General features: G+C 37.2%; 1 protein-coding gene, 2 non-coding genes and 1 pseudogene across 3 annotated transcripts in view; 2 read left to right on the forward strand and 2 right to left on the reverse strand.

Annotated features, from left to right (window-relative positions):
- The window catches only part of SLC44A5 (solute carrier family 44 member 5), a 342,614-nt gene that overhangs the window by 259,076 nt on the left and 56,775 nt on the right, over nucleotides 1–26,763 (reverse strand). The gene's annotated exons all lie outside the window — the stretch shown is intronic.
- On the forward strand, nucleotides 12,091–12,194 carry LOC115941050 (U6 spliceosomal RNA). The gene has a single exon (XR_004075779.2). It is a non-coding gene; the product is annotated as a U6 spliceosomal RNA (small nuclear RNA).
- Nucleotides 17,010–17,139, forward strand: LOC115941048 (U4 spliceosomal RNA; annotated as a pseudogene).
- On the reverse strand, nucleotides 24,969–25,071 carry LOC115941051 (U6 spliceosomal RNA). Its single transcript, XR_004075780.1, has one exon. It is a non-coding gene; the product is annotated as a U6 spliceosomal RNA (small nuclear RNA).

Here is a 26,763-nt window from a genome sequence, read left to right on the forward strand (position 1 = left end):
GCTGAGACCTACAGCCTAGTGGTTGAAGCAGATTAGGGAGCTAACAATTATAATATTTTAAATACTAATAGAGATACATATGGGTTTCTGTTACATTAGAGATGAGGGGTATCTAAATCAAAGCAGAGGGTTAGGGAAAGCTTATTAGAGTAGCTGGTCCTTAAATAAGAGGCTGGAGGAGCAGAAAGAGCAAGGACGTTCAGGACAAAGGAAATAATGTATTTTCAAACTTGATAGGATAAATTTGCAGCTGGATTTCAAAGATCACAATGCATATTTCAATGAAAAGAAACCTGGATTGGAGAAAAAGCAATACTATGAATAGAAAACTTGTAAGAGGATTAAAGGAGAAAGAAAGAGACCTGAGACTACTCAGGGCGTATACCACAGACCACTTGACCATTTGGAGGATGTGAATGTCACACTCCTGATACAGATGTTTTAAAGGCAAAAAGGGAATTCAAAACAGATTTACTGAACATCTATATGTTGCTACTAAACATTGTGTTAAACACATTCACATATACCATCTCAAGATATGGTAATTATGAAGAGCTTCAAATAGCTATGCACCCCAAAGAAGTCTATTTGCTAAAATTGGTGCATCTGATAAATTCTTGGTGTGCTTGAAAAGAATACTGGTTTGAGGAGTGAAAAAGAAGAATAAAGATACCTGCTCTCTGAACCCAATTTTGATCAACAAAGATCAGAAAATTAGTTAATGAAATAGAAGTGGTAAAAACGTTGGGGAAATTCCAAAATGTTACCTTAAATCAGGGACAGGAATGCTAAATATAGCCAGACTTGCATTCTAAATATAGTCAGACTTGTTATTGGACAGTACTTTCTAAACTTTTCACGTATGGGACTTCTTTTATAACATAAAACATGTTTTACAGACCTTTACATGGTAGTTACATCAGTTAATTTAAAAAACACCTTTTAATTTAAAAAATAAAGACTATGCGGGGGGTGGTGATTGAACAAGCATTGCTATGACAAAAGCAAATATGATTTTTAGAACTTGCTTGAACATTTTTTCCCAAGAAAGCAATTAGGAATTCAAAATAACATAAATATCAAGTACAGCAAGAGTGTTTCCCATTTGAACAAATGTTACCTACCTATAAAATCCACCTTAATATATTCTCAGTACAATCTCACCATTATTTTTATAATGTATTAACAAAGTGATGTGACTAATATGCACATTTATGAAACCCATTCCTGGAGAATGATATGCAAGCTTGAATGCCTGCTCCTGCCAGCAAGAAGTGAACAATTTCTCACTTTGGAGAAGTGAGGCTAACATCTTTGAGGCTAACCGGGGGTCATTTAGTAAATTATCTTTTCCAAGCACTAAACAGCTACTACCTTCAAAGAGTTAGTGAACCCCATAAAAAGCAAGTGATTTACTCCTTTCTTACAGGTAGGGTCAAGCCAGTCTATTCATTAATCCTCTCACCATTCAAGTGAAACAGGGAAGAGACACATATTATAATCCCAATTGCATGACTGGGACATTAAAGTCCAGAAGTGCTTACTGACTGGCACAAGGCCACAGAGAAGTTATGTGCCAAGCTGTGACAGGAACTCATAAGCCTCTGGGTCCAGTGCTAAGTCCACAACCTTGTTGATGTGCTGTGGCTTGACCTCAATAAATCTGGAAATGTACCCATGTAAATAAGCACAGCTCAAGTAGAAACTAAAACCCTTAAGAGATGGATTTCTCTCTGAAAATGTAATCCTACTTAAAGGAATTATTTTATAAATGGATAATGAAAAATTGACTCAAAATTTATTTACAGCCAGAAGATTTTAACATCTAAGATGACTGAATGCAGTCCAAGAAATAGTACTAAAACCAGAAATCCCTTTCATATGACATTAAAAGAATTGAATTTACTTTGGACCTAGGGCCTCAATCTGCATCTGGGCTTAAAGCGAGCATAATTAATTAGTACAAGTTCAAGTAGAATGACTGACTATTCCTTCATCTCTGCAGATTACTATATTGACTTTTTGAGCAATCCTGAATACAATTTTTGGTTAGTGACTCAAATTGATTTAAATAAACATATTAACAGCTGAAACTTTTATCCAACAGTCATGCAGTGATGATTTGGTGCTGCACATGAGGGTTCACACCCTCATGAAGCTTATGATCTAATGGGAGAGATAATCAAATATGCACAGAAGTAGACATTACAAAGGGTGATACATGCTATGTAGAAGAAGTCTAGTGAGTATGGGGTTGTGTAATGGGGTAGTGCATAATTACCCACTGTAACTACCCTATGAGTGAAGGATAAAGCAGTTGGGTAAGATTCTTCTGAGAAAGTCTGAGTAAAGTTAACTAGGCAAAGAGGGGCAAGGAAGGAAATGGACATCCATGGGATCATATTCCATATTTATGTTTCCCTTACATATTTTATGGCAGAAAAATTTCATTTTGTGTTATTAAAAAATAAGAAAACTTTCTATTAAAAAGTATTTGGTAAATTTGCCTACCTTATTTTTATTGTTAATTTACTTGGGGTGATTACAGTATTCAGAGCCCTTTTGTCCACTCTCTTACTTAATTCTATTTGATCCTCATACCAACTCTATCAATTAGGTAGGATAATATTGTTAGGCTCATTTCACCTATGAGAACCTTGAGCCCAAGGTAAAAGGATTTACTAATTGTCACATGGTTAGTTATCCATGAAACCAGAATTGGAATCTAGATCTTCTGACTCCAGGTCCAGTGCTCTATTAGAGGAAGACTCAGATCTGAACCACGCAAATAACATTAAACAGAAGGAAGAAATTCTATAGTGACTTGTGTAGGTGGCCATCATTTATCATTTTGATGCAAATCTCATCTTAGAACTTGAATTAGATGAACTGGCATAACACATTTCTCAAATGTGCTTGCCAATATATATGATTTTAATGGAAGAATCGTGTTTATCAGAATCCAATCATTTAGCATCTCAAATTCAGATTATTGTTAGATAATTTATTCATAGAACTCATAATCTAAGGATGCTGTAAAGTGCATCTTTGTCTGTAACTTTATCCATTTTTACTAGATAGTGAGTGACATAAACCACTCTATAACATAAAAGCTTAAAAATAAAACATGCTTAGTTTATAAAAGAAATATAACAGAGTGCTATTAGTAAACTTAAAGCTTATCTTAAATGGTATATACAAACAAAAATATATGTCTCCTTGCATACATCTAAAACAATTCTAGTTAGATTTAAATTCCTAGTTAAAGAATGCCAACCAATCTCTTGAAAATGAATGCTATTCAACAATACTGATCAGTACATAACTGGAAGTGCAGGAGGAGGTCTAATCCAGCATACAAAGGGGAGGCTTTGAAGGGAAAATTATACTTTTCCTATTGCCTCTTCTCTTTATTGCATGATGAGTAGATCGAATCTTACCCTAATTTTTAAATCAATAATATGTAAAGAACCACTAACCTATCATTTCCTATTCAAATTATACCTTGCTGCTATTAATATGAAAAAAATCTATTTAACCTGCTGGGGTTCTTGTTTACAGTCTCTTTTGTTACATGTACTACAACAAAATATCCCTAGCTAAAACTTGATAATAGCTCTATACTTCTTTGAGTCTAACCTCTGAACCCTTCAAAGCTAATCCACATTCTTCTACACTGGTCTTTCAGCCAATATTTTTCTGTCACACCAAGATCCTGAGGGTGACAACAACTATAAAAATGTGTTACATTTACAGGTGAGTCAATGCAGCTGTCCTGTGAAGGCTCAGATATTCTACATGTGCTAAAGGAAATGCTGACATAGTGTCCAAGTGAAAAATGAGACACAGACACCAAATGAATGAGCTTCTTTTCTATTTGGACTCCTTTCCCCTCTAACCTGAGATAATTGTTTTAATCTTTCTCCTTTACCAACAAAAATTTGGAACAGGATTATTTGTTACTACTTAATTAGGTAATTAGTATTTTCAAACACACATTGTCGGAAAACATACCGATTGCATCAACTAAGCAGTTTGCTTCAGACTCTGCAAAGGTAACGACAGACTGTTTATTTAAATAACCAATTATGAATAAAGATGAATTATTTTGACACAATTACTCAAGGCCAGAGAATTACACTGATTTATGAGGACAAACCCAGACCTTATGTCCAGTACTATTTGGGGGCACCTGTTATAACTGAAAAGAAAATATGATGTTTGTGTAGAAAAACTATTTTACCTTGTCTGAGTTATGCAAAGGTCTTTCAGATATATGATTCTTACAGATGGAGAGCAATTTATTAATAAAATTTATTATAAAACAGACATGAATAAAATCAGAAAACATGTTTTTTAATAACTGGAAGGGGCCTTAGAAATTATCCAGTCCAATCTTCCAAGTATAATAGGGCCACTATGAAAAACTCTTGGTTATTTCAAAAATTTTGTATCAATCCAAAATCTGAAATTTTGTGTCAATATGATTTTACTTACTATTCTTTTTATATGTAAAATATGAGTTCCTTATCTACAGCATGAGTTCCCATGGACAGTAAGCAACAGTTTGGCTGTGAACCAGTTAAATCAAGGCCTAAAACTGTTCACTTATGTGGCATAAATCTATGAATGAGCTGATAGATGAATGTGAGTTCTCTGGTAGACTGTGACCAGGGCAGGTACTACGGATGTCTACTCACCTGTAAGTTTCCAGCATCCAGCACAGGATATGGCTCATAGTAGCCCCGCAATAAGTTTTGTCAAATTGACTCTTTGACCCTTCTTCTTACAAGCTAGGTTAAGACTTCTTGAATAACCTTTTTGTCATATGGAGTATTGAAGCATATCATGTGTGTGAAATGTTTTTTTTTTTTTAATTTTAAAACCTATTTCAAAGTGGTTCTAAGAAGCTGCTTCTTAGAATATCTCTCCCATTAAAATTCTCTAATAAAACAGTTCTGTTCATGGGAAGAATCGGGTGTGGCTCCATAAATAATCATATTTGGAGGACCAGCCTATTTTTAGATATCTTCTTTGAAAACAATAAGGAATCTCTGGACTGAGCCAGGAAACATTTTCCTACTAAATAATAATTAATATATAAACTAATATAACACTGTCACAAATTAATATAATGCTATGTGTTAACTATACTGGAATTTAAAATAAAATTTTAAAATAAATTTTAAAAGGAATAACTAACATACAATATTGTATTATTTTTGAGTGTATCACACAGTGATTCGATATTTAAATATATTATGAAATGGTCACAACAACAAGTCTAGTTATTGTCTATCACCAAAGTTGTTCACAATATTACTGACTATACTCTCCATGCTGTACATTACATTCCCATGACTTATTTATTTTATAACTGGACAACTGTACCTCTTAATCCCCTTCACCTATTTCATCGAACCCCTCCCCTCTAGCAACCATCAGTTTGTTCTCTGTATCTATAAGTCTGTTTCTTTTTTGTTCTGTTTGTTCATTTATTATGTTTTTAGATTCCACATATAAGTGAAATTATACAGTATTTGTCTTTCTCTAGTTGACTTATGTCACTTATAGCACAGTACCCCCCTAGGTCTACCTATGTTGTTGCAAATGACAAGACTTCACTCTTTTTATGGCTGAGTAATATGCCATTGTGTATATATGTAGGTCTATATATATATATATATACACACACACACACACACACACATAAGTATATACACAATCCATTTATCTATCTGTGGACACCTAGGTTGCTTCCATATCTTGGCTACTGTAAATAATGCTGCCATGAGCATAAGTTTGCATATGTCTTTTCAAATTAGTGTTTTTGTATTCTTTGGTTAAATACTTAGAAGTGGAATTGCTGGGTCATATGGTATTTCTACTTCTGACTTTTTTGAGGAACCTCCATATTGTTTTCCATAGTGGCTTTACCAATTTACATTCCCACCAATACTGTACAAGGATCCCCTATTCTCCACATCCTTGCCAATACTTGTTATTTCTTGTCTTTTGATAATAGCCATTCTGATAGGCATGAGATGATATCTCATTGTGGTTGTGATTTGCATTTCCCTGATGGTTAGTGATGTTGAGCACCTTTTCACATCCCCGCTGGCCATCTATATGTCTCCTTTGAAAAAATGTCAATTCAGGTCTTCTGCTCATCTTTTAATTTGATCATTTGTTTTTTTGTGATTGAGTTATGAGTTATTAAATATTTTGGATTTTGACCACATACCAGATTTATCATTTGCAATATCTTCTCCCATTCTGTAGGTTGCTTTTTTGTTTTGTTGACGGTTTCCTTCACTGTGCAAAAGCTTTCTAGTGTGACACAGTCCCAGACAGGGAACTTCTTAATAGGAGAAACATCTTAGGGAAATTTCCTTTTTCAGTTAGTCCCTTTCCTAAGTGAATCTGCATTTGGAGCTGCTGTTCCATTAGTGACTACAACATCTGTCCTTTCCCTTTCCTTTCCCTGAGTCTACATAGGATGTGTGAGAAGCTGCTGCAGCAATTCAGAAGCACAAACGAGCAGAGCCAAGGTGAAACACATATTAAATACACTGAGAGAGAGAGGAAGGGAGAAAGAGAGAGGCAGCACAGAATACCAAAGCACAGTAGAATGAAAAGAAGCAGCTATACCACTGAGTGTAAAAGAGAACTTATGACCCAAGAAAGTTAAGGAGGAATGGAGGTGGGACAAGTAGCTCAAGAAAACAAAAGAAGGAATGCAAAAGTGGAGAAGAAAATGGCAACACACAAAGAGGAGGGGGAAAGCAAGAGAGCAAAAAAAAAAGATTTATGTTTGGATGACTTTCACCCCAGTGAGACATCTGACAATAGGTCTGACCCGCACACAAAAGAAATGATCTCAGATAAATAGAAGGCATGCCATGCAAAACAAGGTGGGAGCACACAGGAACACACTAAAACAAGGAGAAGAAAAAATTGGGAAAGGAAAAACAAAAGGCAAGTAACTCATAAATAAATATCAAAGAAAATGCTTTCCAAACATCAACAATTGTGGAGTCACCTTCTCTTTAAAAAGTTTATTTTCAACAATGTCTCTTCCTGTCCCTAAGTTCCCCACAATCAGCTAAGTACCTACACTAAGTCCAGGAAGAACTCTCAACTTGGAGTCCAGAAGGGCCATGAGAGCTCAGCCATCATTTTGCCATCCCTTCTATTTCAATTCTCTGAGATTTCCCAAATATCGTAAAGCAGTGACAGCGAGGTTATTAAAGCAAGGAGTGCTATAACTACCTTTTTATCTCCAGGACCCATAAATTCTAAGTCCTGATTCTTTTCAAGCAAAAGGTACAAGGCAGACATAATTAAAAGAAATTAATTCATATGCTTCCACATGTGAGCTTTTGATCATTATAAACCTCAGGATGAATGATGCTTATGAGAAGTCTAAATTCCAGGAAATATTCCAATTTCTAATAAATTTGGTATATAGATCCAGTAGAAAATTATGTAGCCCTTAAAAATAGCATTCTATGAGGTGCGTGGGTGGCTCAGTTGGTTAAGCGTCGGACTCTTGATTTCAGCTCAGGTCATGATCTCAGGGTCATGATCTCAGGATCATGAGATTGAGCCCTGTGTTGGGGAATCCACGCTCAGCAGGGAGTCTGCTTGGGATTTTCTCTCTCCCTCTGCCACTCCCCTCCCCTTGAAATAAATAATCTTTTAAGAAAGAGCATTCTCAAAGAATATTTAAAGAAATGGGAAAATATTCACAATATAGTTTTAAGAAAAAATATACTAAATTTTATATATCATATGATCCCAATTATTTAAAATACATTACATAGGTATATATTAAATAATTTCTTTTTTTTTTAAGATTTTATTTATTTATTTGACAGAGAGAGACACAGCGAGAGAGAGAACACAAGCAGGGGGAGCGGGAGAGGGAGAAGTAGGCCTCCCGCAGAGAAGGGAGCCAGATGCGGAGCTTGATCCCAGGACCCTGAGATCATGACCTGAGCCGAAGGCAGACGCTTAACGGCTGAGCCACCCAGGCGCCCCTTAAATAATTTCTTTAGAAAAACTAAATTAGGTCCACACTGTAGAGTACAGCAGCCTACACTTCTCATTTGTAGCGCTCACTACCATGGTTATTAATACCTATTCTTTTTTTTATTTTTTTTTAATTAATTTATTTTTTTTTAAAGATATTATTTATTTATTTGAGACAGAGAGAATGAGAGAGAGCATGAGAGGGAGGAGGGTCAGAGGGAGAAGCAGACCCCCTGCCGAGCAGGGAGCCCGATGCGGGACTCGATCCCAGGACTCCAGGATCATGACCCGAGCCGAAGGCAGTCGCTTAACCAACTGAGCCACCCAGGCGCCCCAATACCTATTCTTTTTTTTAAATGTATTTATTTGAGAGAGAGAGTGGAGCACAGGGAGAGGGGGAGAATCTCAAGCAGACTCCATGCTGATTGCATAGCCTGACCCACTGCTTGATCTCAAGACCCTGAAATCATGACCTGAGCTGAAACCAAGAGTCTGATGCTTAACCAACTGAGCCACCCAGACACCCCTATTATTACCCATTCTATCAACAACCGTTAAGCTACTTATCTTGTATACCTCAATATGTCCAGTGCCCAGCACTGTGATTGATCCATATTGTGTACTCAATAAATATTTCTTAAACAAATTAAGGAATAAAATAACAAAAACAGAGAAAGACTGGAAAGAAACAAACAAAAAATGATTTAAAGTTGTTTTCTTAGGAGTTATTTGATAGAAGCAGTTTTTTATTCTTTAAAAAAAATCATTTGTTAGAAAATTAGAAAACAATATCTACTATAACCACAGAAAGTTATTGGTAACTCTTAACTGACTCTTAAACTGGAGAACAACCTGATGGTTACCAGAGGGGTGGTGGGTGGAGGGATGGGTGAAAGAGGTGAAGGGGATTAAGATTACACTTATCATGATGAGCATCCAGTAATGTACAGAATTGTTGAATCACTATATTGTACACCTGAAACTAATATAACACTGTATGTTAACTATACTGGAATTAAAATTTTTAAAAAGTAACTAAGACATAAGTGCTTGATGTTATTATTTCCAGTAAACAAAATATAATAAGATTTTTTTTTAAATAGCACCATGATAACTAAAAGAGATCATTTCCCACTTTGTATTATGCTTTCATACATTGTGACCAATCTAAAAGGGGGAAAAAAGGAGAGAGAGAGAGAGCGCGTGCACATGTTATTTTAAGCATATGCTGTTTTTCAAATATCCATTGTTTACTGAAAAAGAAATCCTAACTCCATCCTATTTAATACAACACTGTTTTATGTTCAAGTTTGTTTGACAGAGAGAATGGCCAAGGGTTTTTAAATTACAACTCAGCAATATATCCCCAAGCTGAGTTGTCCTGACATAGGGTCACAGAGGTTGAAACACAATAATATCCAACCCATTAACAGAAAGCTATCATAAATTCCAAATGTGATATATGTACAGCAATAAACTCTGCTCAGCCTTACACAAGGACACAAAAGAGGATAACAAAAACAGAGAGTAGCGGTACACCCAAATTTCAGACAACATGGTAGGCACACTCTGAAATGTTGCACTGAAGTTGGGGGAGGCAATCACATAATCATTCTTTTAACAGCTATTCACAAATGGACTAGCTTAAAAAGCCAACAAAACAAAACAAAACAAAAAGTCTAAGACCAGAGAAAAGGTGTAATCTCTGGAACAATATAAGCATTGGGGTGGAATGCAGAACTCACTGATGTAGGCGTCAAGGATCCCCTGTCATCTCTAATTCTGTAAAACTGGGGAAAATCACAATTTCTCCATGTTTCATTTCTTCTTCTGAGATGTGGACATCTGCCTGACTTGCCTCTTGAGGCCATGTTACAATGGTCAAAGAGCTAATATTTGTGAAAATGTTTTAAAAACCATAGAATACTATAAAGCCTAAAGTGTCACACTTTGAAGTTAAGAATAGGTTAAGAATAGATGAGAACTCCCTGTCTTTCACATCCACTCTTTTTTCTTTCCTGGTCTAGTATCTTCTGGAGGAAACGTGACTCTGTCATAGTGTCTCTCTGCTTTTCCTTGCAAGAACCTCCACAGCAGTCCACTATTTAGAATAAGAAAAACCTAAATAAAACTAGCCTTAGTTCAGCCATGCTTCCTGAAATGATCATAGTTAAGCTTCTAAGTTGAATTTAGCTGCTAAACTCCAGCCAATCCTCCTTCTTCTGTGTTAGGAGAGAAGAGTCAGCCAGATTCCTCCTACCGTCCCGCCGTCGCTCAGGCTTACTTGGCAGCAGTGGTGGAGTGACTCTGGCAAGTATCTATGGATGATATTCTCCCCAGTCTGTCCTCTCCCCACTCACTAGTCCTGTGTTTCCGAGTTAGAACCTGTCCCCAAACAAGCTGGAACTAAGCCACATATGCAGTGTTCTATTTCCACAGCTTGAAGATGGCTTTCTTATTCTGAACAAACAGCTTTTGAAACAGAAGATAAAAAGAGGGATCAACATCGTTTGCAGTGACTTAAATTGTGTTTCTCTCACTTGTCAATGCCCTGGAGTCTGTTTGACTCCTGTTCCCTTCTTCAATGTGTGAATCAACATTGAGGGAAAGCAGAGAGAGCAGCTTTGGAAAGTAGAAAGAGGGAGAGGTAATCGGTCCCCCTTCGTTTGCTTCTCCTTTAAGCCCTGCACAGACCCATTAGCAGATGGTTATGATAACCCAATGTGAGTATAGGTGGAAATCAGTACAGATCGAGTACCCACTGTGTACCAGGACCTAAACTGCATGTTTCGATACATTGATTTCACACTGCCAATCCCATTTACAGAGGATAAAAATAAATAAAGAATTACCTTGGCAACAATCAAACAGATCCCAAATGATTACTAAAAACTCACAGAGAGAAAATATTTATTTTCCCATTGTTTGCCTATTTAGCAATAGTGGGTACATGATGGCAGTGCTTACATGAGGCAGCAGGACACATGGATAAGACTGAAGACAGACAGATCTAGGTTCAAATTCCTACTCAATTGCTTTTGGTTATGTAACCTTGAACAAGAAACTTTTACCATTTACTATTCCCAGTAGGCTAAATAGGCAATTCTTTATCAAAAACTCACAGCTTAAGACAAATAAGCTAGATAAGGAGAATGCTGCTATTACTCTGTACATTTATTTTTTTTTTAAAGATTTTATTTATTTGAGCGTGAGCGAGCAAGGGAAAGAGCAAGAGCGCAGCGGGGCGGGGGGGGGTGGAGGGCAGAAGGAGAAGGAGAAGCAGACTCCCACTGAGCAGGGAGCCTGATGCAGGACTTTTAGAAATTTATCCTCATGAAATAATAAGAAATGCACCCAAAGATTTATGCAAGAGTAAATAGATTAGAAAATTAAAAACAGCAAATGGTCAATTGCAAGTACAGTGATGATAGGGTGACTATATAATTTGTCTTCCAAACTGAGATGACTCCAGGAATAAAAGGGGGTGCTTTAATAATTTTGCAAAGACAACAGTCATCAATAAGAATTGCCCTGGACAAACGAGGTTATATGGCCCCCTCGTTGTAAGGGAATAGGGAAATAAAGTATGCCACATCCTAATTATGAGAGGGCAGACAGCCAGCAAAAATACTTTAAATAATATTTAACAGCATAGTGAACTGATAAAATGATATAATACTAACTATAAAAGGCTGGATATAAAACTTATGTATCAAATTTTGTAATATATATACTTATAGGCTTTGAAAGAAGAATGGAAAGAAACACCAAATTGTTAACACTGGTTTACTAGCTGTTGAGATTACAGCTGGGTTTATTTTTCTCTATATGCAAAATTGCTATAATCATTTTTTTAAATTATAACGGTGTCCCGCTTCTTTAGAAAGAAATACAAGGATCAGTGGATGAGGGAAAGTTATTCTTCACGGAAGAATGCCACCTAATAAATATAGAAGAAATTATATATAAATTACAAAAATCACAACTTTTACAATTCCTAATGATATAATTGTTTCAGGCAAGGAGTATTGTTGGACACTTAAAATCTTTAGGTGAGTGCTCGCTTCTGCAGCACATATACTAAAATTGGAACGATACAGAGATTAGCATGAACTCTGCAGAAGGATGACATGAAAATTTGTGAAGCATTCCATATTTTTTAAATAATAAAATAAAATAAAATCTTTCGGTGAAAGATTATTGGTTATTCACAAAGTTTCAGGGTATTATCCCACAGAGTCCTTGCTAATTGTAAAGAGAAAAAAAAATATGCCTTCACAATGAAGAGATCTGGTGATTATCATGTTAACCAAATTATCAAATAAAGTAATTTTAGTAGAAACTCTGGCATTACATGCCTTTTCTAGTAACACAATATGAGATAAGGACATCATCTGCACAATATTCTAGCTAAAAAATGTTTAGCTTGAATCTAACCAAGCTATTAGATTTACTTTGATTTTGCAGGAAATCCAGAGACTATAAGAACTAGGAAAACAACACCAAATGGGAGAAATCAGATAAATGCAGAATGTGGGAACTTCCAAAAGACAACTGTCCTGCAATGTCTTCAAAAAGTAAAAGTTATAAAGAAAGAAAGAGAGACTTTTAGATTAAAAGACACTGGAGAGACATAAGAGTCAAATATAATCTCTAAACCTTACTTGAATCCTGGCTTTTAAAAAAGAGATCTAAAAAGCATTTGTCAGGGTACCTGGGTGGCTCAGTCAGTTAAGCATCTGCTTTCATTTCAGATCATGATCCCAGGGTCCTGGGATGGAGCCCCACATGGAGCTCCCTGCTCAGCGAGGAGCCTGCTTCGCCCTCTCCCTCTGCCCCTCCCCACCACCACCCCCATTCATGCTCTCTCTCTTGTTCTCTCTCAAATAAATAAATAAAATCTTTAAAAAAAAATAAAAAATAAAAATCATTTGTGGACAATTAGAAAAATTTGAAAATAACTTGGTTATTATCTCATTATATATATATTTAATTCCCTTAAATGTGTTGATAATATTGTGGTTATATAAAACATTTATGGTGAATATCACAATGTCTGCAGCTAATTTTCAAGGCATTCAGAAGAAAATATACATACTCACAAATAGTTATATGAAGCAAATATGGGAAAATAGGAACAATTGTTGAATCAAGGGAATGAATATACAAGTGTTCATACTGTATTATTCTTTCAACCTTTCTGGATATTCAGAAAATAAATTTAAATATAAAATTAAGGGAAAATTTAAAAGTTACATTTGAAGTCATATAATTCCATTTAAAGTAATATAATTAGGGGCACCTGGGTGGCTCAGTTGGTTAAGCATCTGCCTTCGGCTCAGGTCATGATCCCAGGGTCCTGGGACCGAGCCCCATGTCAGGCTCCTTCCTCAGCAGGGAGCCGGCTTCTCCCTCTCACTCTGCCTGCTGCCCTGCCAACTTCTGTTCTCTCTCTGTCTTTGTCAAATAAATAAATAAAATCCTTAAAAAAAGAGAAATATAATTAACAATCCCAGGGTTGACCATTGTCTTTCCACACCAGATACATAATGGTTGCATGGCATTGGAGAACCCATGACAGCCTCCTGAGGGCTCAGACCAGCTCTTCGTGTTCCACTGCCATTGCATCCCTCAGTTCCTGTGATTTATTTCCATTGCCTCCCTGTTCACCCCTCAGGTGCTGCCCCCTTCTCCACCTACTCCATCTTTTGTGGCCCTTGTTTCCCCAAGCGTAATGGGAACAGAGCATAAATTCATCAGGCTTATCCATTCTTTGAATCCTGCCTTTAACATACAATTTTAAAAGAATAATTTCTCTCTCTTTGGAAAATTTCTATCTCTGAGAATGCTGTGGACTGAATGCTTCCGTCCTCTCCAAATTCATGTGTTGAAACCCTAATCCCCAAAGCGATGGCATTTGGAGATGAAGACTTTGAGAGGTAATTAGGTCATGAGAGTGAAGCCCTCATGATGGGATTAGTCTGTGTGTCCATCTGTCTGTCTGCCTGCCTGCCTGTCTGCCTCTCTCTCTCTCTCTCTCCCTCTCTCATGCACACACACACAAACACACACACACACACACAAAACTCTAAGGCAGCTGTCTACAAGACTTCTTGTAGAAGCCAAGAGACAGGCAAACAGGCCTCTGGCAGGAACTTTCTAGCCTCTGGAACCATGAGGAATAAATCTTGTTGTTTAAGCCACCCAGTCCATGATAGTTTTGTTACAGCAGCCCAAAGGAATTAAGACAAAGGATTTCCAGAGTGAGAAATTCCCATTCTTCCAATTCTCCACTTCACACACATAATGAGCACATTTTCCCTCCCCCTATCCCCCCAAGAAGTTTAATAGGTTGGAAGTTCTTTTGCTAGGATTTCTGTACATCCTCTTGATGTTTTCCTTTCCTGTTTTACCTGGTAAGGGACAGGTGTGTCATACTCTGACACACAGAAAGCCAAGGAAGCATTAAACATGGCCTACGTTGGGTGACTTGGGAACAAAATACACAACAGCAACATACGTTTTTATAAAGGATTTCTAAAGGCCTTGAACATCACTAATCCTAAAAGAAAGCATAAATGGTCCTATATGAGAATTCAAATTTCTCAATTTCTTTGCCACTTACTGGTTGGTAACATTTCCAAAGAATAATTTTACTTCTTTCATTTTAAATTGATTTCTCTGTTTAGCAAGACTGAGCTTTTTGAGAGCTTTGAGACAAAGAATTCATTTAATCTGACTTTTTTTAATCAATGTCTACAAGACCCTCTCAGTCAATGATTCACCTTTGCTATCCATTAGACACCTTTCTAGGCTGTTTCCTGACCTGTAGTGTCCTATATAATATTGTTGTAATATTGTAGCACTTTTAGTTAGTCTTATATGAAATGTTTTTGTCATTTGCCATCTTTGGTCTTTCTGTCATTTTTAAACTCTGAACTTCACTCTGTAATTTCTCAGCTTCTGTTTTGTACTTGACATTTATTATGTGCTTTTTGTGCCCTTAATTACTTTTTGCACTTTGGGGTTGATCCATGTTGGTCTTTTCTAGTTCTACTATATTGATTGCTGTACAGCAAGCCTCTTCCCCTCCAAGAACATTGTTTGTCTTTAAACTATATTCTTTCTTTCCAGTGCTGAAAACCACTGAATTTTTTTCTACTTGTCCTTTTCAAGAAATCTCAGGCTATCCCTAGTTGCGGCAACTGAAATCTATTCACTAGAATCTTAACTACTTTTCTCTCATCATTAACTCTGTACTCAAGTTTGAAAAAGAATCCACAAAGAGAAAAAGAAAGAAAGAAAGAAAGAAAGAAAGAAAGAAAGAAAGAAAGAAAGAAAGAAAGAAAGAAAGAAAGAAAGAAAAAGAAATCACAATGACAAAAGGTGGAAAATACATGTCAAGAGCAGAAAAGACATTTACAGGAGAATATTCAGGAAGCAACAGACATAATAATTAACAAAGATACAAGAAAGAAGAAAGAAGAATGGTTTCTTAAAGAATTATAAAATGGGAAATACAAAGTTAAAAATAACAAACATTTTAATCTTATAAAAGTAAGAATAAATAACTTTAATGTCTAGTGTGCAAGATTATAAAAGCACCAACTATTAAGAATGCCATCATTTGTGAAATACACGCTACCATCTTCTAGTATATAAACTTCTGCGACAGTCTCCCCATTGCTCTCATTCTCTCCAGTATTCTCTCCCTCTGGTCTATTCTCTTGAACGCCACCAGAGTCATTGTCTTAAAATGCATATCAAATCATTTCTCTGTTGGAAAACCTTTCAATGGCTCTCTATTCCATCTATAATAAAGCCCAAATGTTTATAAAACCCTGTATGTCAGGACTCTGTTTCCTTTTCTAACCTCATTTCTACCATTTCTCCTTCTTCCCAAGATTTGTATGCTCTAGATGAAACATTCCTTATGATCTTCCTCTGAGCTTCTGTATATGCTTTTTTCCTCTGCCCAGAATGCTTCTTCCTGCCCAATCCTTTTGGTCCATCCAGTGCTTAGTCATCCTTCATGTAGATGCCTCTGCCTCTCCGGCTCCTTAACTAAAAGCTAAGTACCCCCTTCTGTATACTATCATGGCTCCCTGTTACTTCTCCTATCATGGCGTATTACTGTGTTATATCATCTTGTTTACTTGTCTGCATCACACGCTAGTCAGCAAACAATGAGATGGCAATGGTAACATTTATCTTTCTCTTGTCCTGGCATTCTAACACTTCGCACAGAACATGACCTCTAATGATACTTGATAAATACTTTATTGGATCGATGTTGTACAAATATTTGGGTGATGGGATTGTCAAGTAACCCAAGGCTTAATGTGAACCCCTATTTCCAATGCTTGTTGAACATCTTTCTAGACTAAGTATTGGCAACCTTCAGCATGTATATTAAATAAGTATCACTAGTAAATTACCTTTAGCATGTGGGACAATTGCTGCCTCTATTATCTCTTTCCTACTAACTATAAGGGCTTGTAGTTGGTACAAGCCACCATGTTGTCCAAAATTCAGCAGCTGGTGTTCTCATAGCACCCATCTAGCCCTCTCCACCTGTTCAGAGGTAGTCACTCAGCTGCTAAAATATCCCTTGTCCCACTCCACTGAAGAGGCAGAATTGCCTAGTAAATGGCATCTCCCACCATTGTTATCCCGCCAGTAGGACAGATCAAGCATTTTAGCATCCCTTCCAAAGGCTGCCATAATGCCTCAGTCTACTTTTCTGTCTTAGTAAATCTAGTAAAATAAGAAAAACTAAATTTCTTTGGGATGAGTTAGTAGCCTATAAAATCTCGGATCACCGTTGTTGTCATAGTGTTGTGGAAACTGTAGATGTTAGACTTGGAGAAAAAGTGGGTTGAAACTACATCAACATCTTCTAGAAGTTTCTGAAACCAAAGACTACTTTAATTCAATATATTCTGCTTGATTTTTCAAAAATTTTCTTCCTTTCAAGCTTTGCACAGTGGCAGTATCGTAGCCAATGAGGTTTATCCGAGGAGCGATTGCTAATTGAAAAATTTTCTTCCTTTCTCTTTAAAATTTCTTCTGAAAGTGCAGGAAATTGTCAACTAAGGGTACATTATATAAAGAGAAACTGAGCTGAATTAGGTTTAAAATGTTTACATATCCAGAAGCACCTGGGTGGCTCAGTCAGTTAAGCATCCCACTCTTGATTTCAGCTCAGGTCCTGATCTCAGGGTTATGAGATCGAGCCATGCATCAGCTCCACATTGGGCATGGAGCCTGCTTAAGATTCTCTCTCTCCCTCTCCCTCTGCCCCTTCCCTCTTCCTCTCTAAAAAACAACAACAAAAAGGTTTCCATATCCAAATTTACCCATTGAAGTAAGATCACATTTTTTGAAGATCAAATTTTTTAAGAGAAAAATTCCTAAGAAGAAGTATACTGATGTCATAAGTAGAAATAACAGTACTCCCTTGATTTTGCAAGAAATGACATTTTTTAATGTCAGGAAAAGGGAATAAAAAGTAAAGCTTTTGAAAGGACAGATCCAAATCAAAAATACTTTCCAAAGGTTTATTAACAGAAAAGAAAAAAAATTAAAAATGATGTTGCTACTGACCACAGTAAGGGTATCATTGAGAAAGTATTTTCATTCCTCTTACCATGAAGAGCAGCGAGTATACTGCTACCGAAAAAAGAAAGAAAAAGAAAAAGTGAAACTTCTTGTCAAGGATACCATAAAAGTAAAACAAAGCACTATCCAAAATATAGGTAGTTTATTGGTGAGTGTGATTTAAAATCAAATGCTTTCTGAGTTAAAAAATGCGGGATAATCAACATGTCAGTGTTAAAATGGGCCATCAATTTTCAAAAAAGGCATCAATGGAAATAAACTGTGAAAAACCAATTTGGGACTGTCCTAAATCTCAAACAACCTTAGTTCTCAAAAGTATCTGTTCATCTGCTTCTTTTTATTTTTGACTATAAATTTGCTGACAGATGTTGTGGCTCATAATTGTCAATCAAATTTCTTTCTATCTTCTTTGTTTACCCAGTAATCACTCACAGTCATACCCCCTGATTTTACTGCTATACACAAACTAAAATTCAGTATGTTACCAGTGACCTTAACATTTTCCAGTGTCTCCTCCCTGTTTCCATCAGACATCATAACCAGCAACTAACTCTTAAAATTTTCCCCAGACCAGCGCTGACAGAACTCACAAATCTATCCTATGACTGTCCAAATAGGCTTCAGCCAATGAAAGTGAGTCAGAAGTGAAAGCACATACCTGGGCCAGCAATCGAAAGGTTGGGCATCTATTAAATTTAGGAAATGTAAGATCATTTCCTGCCTAGGGGCTAGAATATTTTATGTCTGAGGCCCTAACTATCACAAAGGACATACTACAACTTTACCAAGATGTGCTACACAAAATAGTAACATGGAAAGATGCCTCCCAAACTGGCTTCCATGATCAATAAGTGTAGAAGCAGCTAAGTAATACAGTTTTTCTCTTGGAGCCTCAGAAAGTACATTAGCATATTAAAAGATAAAAGAAGTCTGGCCATAAAGAAACTTGTTTAGCTTTGTTTAACCTGGTATTTTCTAAATCTTTTTGACCACTGAATACCTGTTAAGATCCCAGAGAATTGGTAATCTCAAGGAAAAGACTTAAGGAAAAGCTGACCTGACCAGCCATTCATATTTGCTGGGTTTTTTCGATCCCCTAGGGCTACCCTGTAAGTCCAGCATTGGTCATAGGATGTCCTAGAGCAGTGCTTCTTAAACTTGTATGTGCATGCATCTCACTGGGAATCTTGTAAAACTGTAGATTCTGACTCAGTAGGTCTGAGGTGGGGCTGGAGAGTCTGCATTGCTAACAAGGTTTCAGGTGATGCTGATGCTGCTGGTCTCTATCACAAGTTGAGTAGCAAGGCTCTATAGAATCACTGCAGTAGGAAGATCATCATGTCTCTAGTCCCTTTATCTTATCCTTCCTAATAATAAATCCTCCTAAAATATTACTTTCAGGGTGTCTGGCTGACTCAGTGAGTGGAGCATGGAACTGCTGATCTCAGGGCTGTTAAGTTTGAGCCCCACATTGGGTGTAGACATGACTTAAAAATAAAGTCCTTATGGGGCACTTGGGTAGTTTAGTTAAGCGTCCAACTTGTTATTTCAGCTCAGGTCATGATCTCATGGGTCGTGAGATCAAGCCTGGCATCAGCTCCACACTCAGCAGGGAGTCTGCTTGAGATTCTCTCTCTCCCTCGCCCTCTGCCCCTCCCCCCCCCCCACTCAGGGGCTCTCTCTCCCTCTCTCGATATAAATAAATCTTTAAAAAATAAAACCTTTATAATAAATAAATAAATAAAATATTACTTTCAATATATATCACTTTGCTGGCCAAAAAATTTTAGCAGTCCCCCATTCCCTTCAACATTAGTAACTCAACAGTAGACATTTATTGAATCTTTACTGTATGCTAAATAGATACAGAGCCCCTGACTTTATGCAGCTGAGTATCAAGTAGGAGAGTAAGAAACAATGAGCAGAATGCTAGGAGCCAAAACAAGAAGGGAAGAGTTACTTTCTTGAGACCCCAATTTCCTTATCTGTAAAATGAGGGTTAAACCAGACCAGTGGTATTTAATCCTCCATGTATATTGCAGTCACTGATACCATCCTATCTCAGTCTCAGCCCAGACCAGTGAAATACAGACTGTCAGTACTACCTTCAAGAGGGAATGCGTAGTTCTTAAAAAGCTCCCCAGGCGATCCTAAGGGGCAGCCAAGTTTGAGAACCACTGGACTAAATGATTCCCGAAGTGCTGTCCAGCTATCAGGTTCACCTGGAAACTCGTTAGAATGAGAATTCTCAGGCCTCACCCCAGATGTACTGATTCAGAAACTGGTGAGAAGGTAACAAAATCTGGGTTGTGGTTTTTTGGTTTTGTTTTTGTTTTCACAGACTTATTTATTTATTTTGAGAGAGAGAGAGACAGAGAGAGCAGGGGGAGCAGCAGAGGGAGAGAATCTTCAAGCAGACTCGTCCTCGCTGAGCAGGAGCCCAACACAGGACTCGGTCTCACAACCCATGAGATCATGAGCTCCCTGAAACGAACAGTCGCCTAACCAACTAAACCACCCAGGCCCCCCAGAAACCTGGGTTTTAACCAGCTCTCCAGGTGATTATGATATACTTTGAAAACTACTGGATTAGACAATCAGTAAATTTCCCTCCGGCTCTAAAATAGTATCATTCTTGGACCTCGAACAACCTTTTCAAGGACGTTTGTTATCGGGTCTTACAGACTAACAGTATAAACTCTTCCCAGATTTAAATCCCAGCTCTTACACGTAAGTGCTGTGCACTCTTAAGGAATTATTTTAGCTGTCTGTGTTTCAGGTTCTCATCTATAAAATGAGGATAATAATAGTACCTATTCTCACAGAATTGCTATGAAAATTAAATGATTTCCCGTATGTAACTCACTTAGCAGAATGCCTGAGATGTATTTCAGGTCGTTACTCAATCGTCACTCTCCCGGTGAGGACTTTCATGGCCACTCTGTCCAAAATTGCAACCCACCCCTACCATTCCCTTTTCTCTTCCCCTGATTTATTTTTCTCCTTTGCAATTATTACTCTCTAACACATAACATATTTCACTTATTGCTTTGTTTATTATCTGTCTTCTCCCACTAGGATGTAAGTTCTATAAAATCAAGGATTTTTGTCCATTTTGCTAAGAGCTGTATCCCCAGTGTCTAGTCCAGGGTCTGTCACATTGGAAGTACTCAATTGGTGGGATAAAGGAATGAATAAATGTTAACAATTATCAATGTTAATATTATAGCAATCCAAATTTTTCTTATTGAAACCCAATAGCCTATACTTCCTGTTTTCTCTGGAAAACATGCTTTATTCAAATTCTGTCCCATACCTAACAATGCTCTTTTATTTAACTTCTGTTCATTTTAGGCCCTGCTCAAGTTCTATTCCCTTAATATTCCCTGACAATTCTGATGACTACAGTCTACAGTGTTACTGTCTATACTATACAATTTAACACTTCCTTATCTTAATTACCAATAGAAAGAGTAACTTTACTGAAATTTAAATTTACTGAAAGAGGATGCATCCGTCATGCAATAAGCATTCATGAAAACTTAGAGAGGAGGGAGTCCTCAAAGGAATCATGGGAAAACTTACCATTATTTCACCATGTAGTCCTCAAATAACAAAAACTGTGCTCTGTGTTTTACAAAGTACCTTTAAATACATCAGTCTCGTTTTGACTAGATGAATTCAAAGACTATGTCTCTTTGCTGTCAAATTTTCAAAATATTTTCAAGTATGGGGAGACCATTTTCTTGAAGTGAAAGATTAAGAATAAATCATGAAAGTCAAAATTGAAGCAGAGAATGACCCAAGAAGTTGCTGAGTTCAGGGAATGCAAATTAGTGGCTTTCTTGCCCCCAGTTCTCCTGTCAGCTAGGTCTGGAAGAGGCCCACCATCATCCCCAATGTGGCCTTCTAGGCAGCCATTACCAATTGATCAGACCTAGCAGACAAGAGGACACCTATTTCCATCCTAACTTAGTCTAACCCTCTTGGTTTTAAAAGCAAAGAAAACTGATGCTAAGAAATTTAAAGTGACTTGTCCAGGCACATACATGGTAGAAGACCAAGACCAGAACCAGCCTCCCGACTCCTCTCCAGGATTCCCCCCACTGACCCTCCTCATTTATTTCTGAAATGCAGTATTTAGGTTTCCATTCTAAAGCAATCAAAACACAGACAGCAAACCTTTGACAGAGAGTTTTCATATTAAGGCTCATGAATATAACCTTGAAATGAAAAATGACAGTTTTGAGTGAAGTGATAGACAGAGCTGGTTAGTCTGTTATTTTTCAGCTGGGTTTATTTACTTAAGCCTAGAATATGTCATGACTGGAAATAGACAAAACAGATTATTTTAATTCCACTGTCCTAGAAAAAGAAAAGGGAAATAGTTTTCATTAAAGAACTGGGCTCAAATCCAGTCCCAAAATAACTTATACTACTGAATCAACTTTTTAAAGGTGACATTTCTCTCATTAATGGCAATGCATTATTAGAAGTATAGCTTAATCACTAAATTTAAATTACAAGAAAAATGTATTTAAAGGAATATGAAAAAAAGAGATAATGGAGAGAAATAAACCTCTATTTTAATATAGATAATGACCATTTCCTCATCACAGAAAATATGCTCACATTTTAGAATTATAATTTTCCAGATCCTCTTCCTAAAGCACAGTTTCCAAATATTGCAATCATCTTTGCAACTCAGTTGGAATGAAACTGACTTGTCAAATTTTACCTAGCCAATTGATAATTCTGTCTTGATTAACCCTCATTTTTAGGTATACTATAATTGCAGCTGATTTGCGGGGAGAAACCATCATCTAACACAGTTAGAAATTGCCTCTGGCACTGTCTGCTTTACCCAAGGAAACCAGGATGACTGGCAGTTCTGTTACTTTGCAGAGTTAATTCATTTTAGCAACTATGTTACTCAGTTGCAAGGTACCAGCAGTTGGTCCCATAGTCTATCCTTCCACCCTGAGAAAGTGAGTCCGACTCATATTTGATGGTAGGATGAGGAAAGGAGCAAATATACAGACTCTCTTCTCTTCAACATGGACACTGCCACCACACCAGAGGGGGAGAAGTGTATGCTGAAACACACGGAGGAAGTTCAAGGCCTGTACTGCCCCTGTTCCACAAAAAAGGCAGTCAGTTTGAGGGTTGTCCTAGGGTCTAGATATACACAGGGACAATCCCAATGGGCCTCAGAGAAATCTAGCCACAAACTGATGCTTGCTAACAGCACCCTGGAAAGCTAGAGTGATTTTCACCTCAAACCCCCTTGTCAACTGAGATCACTGGTGGTCCATGAGTTTAGTCGAAACAAGAATGAAACCAAGAGCTCTGGTCAGACCCCATCATGGTAGCCCAGGCATGGATCCTGAAGGCAAACAGGATAGACAAGACAAATCATGACTTCTAGAAAGCCAGAACAGTAGTTCCCGAGGCATGTTTGTGAAATACTGGAGCACTCTGCTTTCTGGCTTAGGCATTCCAAAACTTCAGAAATCACTTCCCCTGCAGCACATTATTGAACTGTTTTTTGCAATTAACCCACTTATGCATCTGGAAAAGGGGACAAGTACCCTACCCAACTTAGAGGAAATTAGTTTCTAAGACATCCCATTCACAACATGGAAAATCCTTTAAGACACTGCTATGTATATAATTAAAATCCAAATTCCTTGAAAATTTACTGTATCCTGGCTAATCTAACACAGTAAGCCGAGAATAAATTTGAGTTGGAAACACTTGCCTTGTTATTAGTTTCGTCATTCCTAGCTCTGTGACCATGAACAAATTACTATCGTTGAGTTCTTGTTTTCTCTTTTATAAAATAATCATAACAAAATGTATTTCACAGCTTAGTTCTGAAGATTACATGAAAAACACTGGAAAAGGCATAAAAACGCCTGTCCCATGAGAGAAACTAAGTAAATAATTTTCTTCCCCCATTTCCTTTTTTCTTATAAAGAAGATACCCATGTTAAAATGCTTTTGAATGCTGTATGTGGTTTAAAAAATTAAGTAATAAGAGAGTAGAGGCACCTGGGTGGCTCAGTCAGTTAAGCATCCAACTCCTGATTTCAGCTCAAGGTGGTGGATTTGAGCCCCACATCAGGCTCCACACTTGGTGAAGAGTCTGCTTGAGATTCTCTCTCTCTCCCTCTGCCCCTCCCCCTGCTCGTGCGCTCACGCGCACGCACTCTCTCTCTCTCTCAAATAAATAAATAAATCTTTTTTTAAATTTTAAAAAATAAAAAATTAAGTAACATGCCAATGTTAAGTCTATGAATTATAATTTATATAATTAATTTGAAGCAGCTACTATTCATATATGTAATTACATATAAAATTTCAATGAATGACTTTGCACTCCTCTCGCTGAAAAATTCAAATTGGTAGCATAATCTGGATCCCTTTTCCCAGAAATATATTGCAACTTTATTTTTATTCCAGTCAATCTCACTATGTTAGAAGAGAAAGAGGAAGATCCACCCCTATTCAGTTGGATCATAGCAATATTTTATGGCCTCTTTTCCAGAGTCCTCTTCTTTTGTGTTAGATTAACATGCACCTCTCAAAATATTTCTGCTAATCTGTCTTCCAGAGCCTGCTTGTGGGCTTCTGATATTACAAATATAGCAAGGCAGTGTTAGGAGCAAATATGTATAGTCCTGCAATAAAAAATTAATAAAAAGAGGGGAAGCAAGACATGTTGATACATCTAAGAGAATAAGCAGTAACAGTCTCATGGCCAAGAACAACAGCAGGCTTGTCCATCTGTCCATCATGAAACTGAGTTATGCCTACTAGTTATCAACAGGAGGTGGCCATGTGGGCATCACACTAAAATAGAAATTCTGTCATCAGGAAGACAAGGTGAGGAGGGAAGAAAAGGATTAACTGTTTCAGAATCAATTTCTGGATGAGCATGATGAATACAAAGATTTGTTGCATGTTTCTTATTCACAGACTATGAAATCTTTTAATCATTCATTAAAGATTTCCTGGTACTTTCTAGAAGCCAGACGCTATGCTAGCCACTATGGATCCAAAGAATAATTTCCTGGGGTGCCGGGCTGGCTCATTTGGTAGAGCATGTGACTCTTGATTTTGGGGTCATGAATTTGAGCCCCATGTGGAGTGTAAAATATTTTTTAAATTAAAAAGGAATAATTTCCTTCTTTGGGGAATTCTGTTTCATGAGAGAGAGAAGTAAACAAAAAATTATAATACGGAAAGATGACAGCCAATGTGTATACAATATGCGGTGAGAACCCAAAGAAAAACGTCATTAACTATGCAAAAATATGCCAACTTTACAAATTTGTGAGTCATCTTGGCACAGGGGCTATGCTAATCTCTGTAATATTTCAGTGTTATTATATGTGCTATAGATGTGAGGTCAACCAGAGAAGTAGAATAGAAAATCTGTGAACAAACAGATGGGTCTTGATCAACTATGTTTGCCTTAGGCTGGAAGAAAAAGTGTTATTGCCTTTACCTCCAGTCCTTTTTTCTTAAGTATGTGTGTGTGCTTAATTTTTATATGATTTTTAATCTTATCAACTCAATATAAACATGTCCATTTCTATTTTCTCTAAGTATGTTTGAAAGTGTGACCACTGGACAACAGATAGATACAGATATGACTACAGATGTAGATCTAGATCTAGATGCATTTGTCCATGTAGAGATAAATGCCGAAATAGCACCTTGGCTTCTGGAAATATGAGTTACAATATAATTCTTAAATTTTACAATAAAACATTTTCCTTAAGGCAATTTCTAACAGAAGAGTGACTCCAAGGCATGGCATTTATTGGCATTTAGCAAAATTAAGATGTTAATACAAATAAATCCTCAGTGTGCTTTAAGGCCTACTATAAAGGCTTCCTTTCGATTGAATTGAATTGAATGAGGAGTGAATCGAGGCACTCCCATTTAAGCTAACGTAGAAATTCTGAGTCAACTGTCAGCTTGAAAATCCTATTTAAATGTTTGCTGGTTTTGTTGCTAACATGTGTACTTAAAAACATAAAACTCACATCAGTTTCACATCAGGTGAAATTTATTTTTCCTCTCTGAGGCGATTTTTGGTGCTAGATCCTTTGCCCTTTGGTTATCTCTGGCATTGGCATTCCTCTTTGTTGTCCCTGAAGCCATACACTGCCTAGAGCTACATGTATAAAAATACTGGTGTTCCCCCTCCATGTCCCCTCCCCCAATGGCACATTCTGGAAATGCAGCACGAGGCATGAGCACCAGGTACTAGCACCAGGCTCCCCCAGAGCCCGGTCCTCCTTGAAGAACCCACTCCGAAGAAAAACAGCCATCCCTCTCCATGCCTCTGTCCTGATATCCTGTCCTGGTGGCCACCAAAACTGAAATGCCCTATCCCCTGACAAACTCAAAAGAACAAAGTCACACTGTTACTGATATAGATCAACCTGACAAACACAAAAGTCTTAAATTTTATCTCTAATCTCGACTTCAGTCACCTAATTAGCCTTTGTGACAAGCCAAAATTTCATTTGTACCTTACTTGTATATCATGAAAACTAGAGTGGCCATATAGAGATATTTGTTTCACATCTGTCAATTCTGTGTAAGTAATTCTTGGCCATTGGTTCTTGATGTGCTTCTCTTATTATGACACCTAGCGCACCTTCGCAGGTAATTTTGTTTATGGAGTATTTTGTACTGATGGTGGTGGGGTGGTGATCCTGCAGCGTCTCTGCTCTGCTTTAACAAGAGCACACATGTTTGTCCTCTGAATGGACAAGTTCTTGCCAGAACCTGTACTATTTCCTATGACTTTTGCTACAGATTTCTAATCATCATAGTTTTTTTTTCTCATTTATTACATGTTAAAACTTCCCCCAAAATGGGATTAAAAAATAAAAAGTAAATGTCCTTACCGAGTGAGCTGAGTAATGACTCAAGCCCAAGGAGTTTGACTTATAAATGCTATAGAGAAACTAGAGGGTATTATGTTGAGTGAAATAAGTCAAACAGAGAAAGACATGTATCATATGATCTCATTGATATGAGGAATTCTTAATTGCAGGAAACAAACTGAGTGTTGTTGGAGTGGGG

Source organism: Leptonychotes weddellii, chromosome 4, assembly GCF_054177405.1.
Source record: "Leptonychotes weddellii isolate Sample4059 chromosome 4, ASM5417740v2, whole genome shotgun sequence".
Classification (NCBI taxonomy): domain Eukaryota; kingdom Metazoa; phylum Chordata; class Mammalia; order Carnivora; family Phocidae; genus Leptonychotes; species Leptonychotes weddellii.